We start from the raw sequence: 2,085 nt of genomic DNA on the forward strand, positions 1-2,085 counted from the left end.
AAAAAAAAAAAAAAAAAGATATCCAAGCTAGAGGAGACAGGGAGAAAAAAGATGTTGAAGCATAAAGAAGTTAGACACCATCCTATATGCCTTTCCCAATCAAGGGGGTAGAACCAAGTGTTTAAATAGACATTGTTACCTAACTGCAAAAGACCTTGTTACCTTACTTGTTGTCTAAGACTTTTGAGAATGGTAATCCTGCTGACTCTCTTTATGCAGAAGGCAAGGTGAGGACAAGATAAGAAAGGTGGTGACTCCAATATAGAATTGAGGATTGAATATTGCCGCCACACACCTGGTCCCACCTCCCCCCATGCACACATTAGGCTTGTTGCAGCTCCCAAATTGTATAAAGGATCTCCAGATTTTTCACAGGTTCTTGTGGGGTTTTGTTATAATCAAATATTTTGATGCAACAATGTTGCAATGTTTTAAGTATTTAAAACAGATTTCAGAAGACTTTCTTGTGTATTTCATTTATTGTTGTTGTTGTTATGTGCTGACGATCTTTCCCTAAGTAATTAAACCAGCACTTACTAGTAATAATGCTATTATTAGGAGACGTCAGATCAAATCAGAAGCAGAAAGAATGAGACACAGTGGCCAAGAACAGAGTAACAGAAATAGATTCATTCCCTTAATTATCTATTGGCAAATCAACGGGTAAATTTATTATAATTATGGGAGAGCATTTCTCTAGAGGCTATTAGAAGCGAACTGGTTACCATTTACAATTTATTTTTAAGATTTCTCTGTAAATTACAACTTCTATCTCCTATCATGTAGTAATATCTCTATGATTTAATCAATACTGAGTAATTATATATCCTATGTTTTTTAAATAACTTATTTGTTGTCTTAGAAGAGCTAGACTGTATGTGATGTGAGAAAAATAGCACCATAGTCACAGTCATAGTGAGATTATTGATGACTGGGAGGTGTGTTGGGCTCTATTGATGGTGGAGAGATTGCACTGTAAATGTTTAGAATTGCTCATTTATAATTCTTAGCATTGGTATTTGGTAAGGGGGAGACTATTAAGTGAACTAATAGAACTTTTTTTAGGAATAATTGTGAGAAAATTTGAGGAACAACAGTATCTTTTATAGTAACACTTTCTAATGCAAAATGTAGATGACACCATGGAAAAATAAAATAAATGACAACAACAAAGATATGGCTAAAATAATATTATAAGCTGTGGTGCTGTGAATTACTTAATATGGCCCTTCTAGCCACAGACTTTGTAACTCCCACTAAATGACTAGGAGGGACTATGCAAATGTGAGGTGCTTATGGCACACCAAGAGGATTGGATAGCTTGATAATAATGTAAATAAGGGGCATGGAATCTTTGTGTGTGTGGGAACATGCAAATAAGGTGCAACTCTAACATGGGGATTGGTCAGTTTAGCTATCGCACTGGCCTTAAAATGAGTCATCCCAGAGGTGGAAGAGGGGGATCTCACTACTATCAAGAGAGAAGAGCAAAGATAAGAGCCAAGAGTGGAGTGTATCCTTTGGACCTGAGATCCCTTCTCAACCCAGGAGAGAGAGAGAGAGAGAGAGATTGAGAGAGAAAGCCATAACATTTTGCTGAGATGATGAGAAGCAGCAGGAGAGAAATGATGGCAGGAGAGCCAGGAGTCCAGGCAGGAGACTCAACAAGAGACAAAGCCCACAGAGTGAGAAAGCTGAGTGCCTTTGTCAGGAGGCTTGTTGGCGGAGTGGGTGCCTCTAGGCACTTATCATGGAACTAGGCTCACTAATACATGGAGGGAGAAAGCAGAGTGCCTTTGGCAAGAGGCTTACTGGAGGAGTGAGGTACTCTGAGCACTCACTGACAAAGCTAAAAGAGCTTTGTAACACTTGCCTGAGCAGTGCAAAGGCCAAGGGTCTGTGGGGCCAAGAGGTCAAGGGTCAGAGAGAGGTGGGTTCAGGTACTGCTAAGAAGAGGCTGTTCTGATTGGAGAACTGTATCAAAGGTCATTTCTGATCCTAAAGCCTATTAGTTCCCTAATAAACCCCATAATTGTGAGTATCATCTGTGAGTTTTGTGGGGTTATTGCAATGAATTATCAAACC

Source organism: Orycteropus afer, unplaced genomic scaffold, assembly GCF_000298275.1.
Source record: "Orycteropus afer afer isolate SDZICR_OR568_19922 unplaced genomic scaffold, OryAfe1.0 scaffold00040, whole genome shotgun sequence".
Classification (NCBI taxonomy): Eukaryota; Metazoa; Chordata; class Mammalia; order Tubulidentata; family Orycteropodidae; genus Orycteropus; species Orycteropus afer.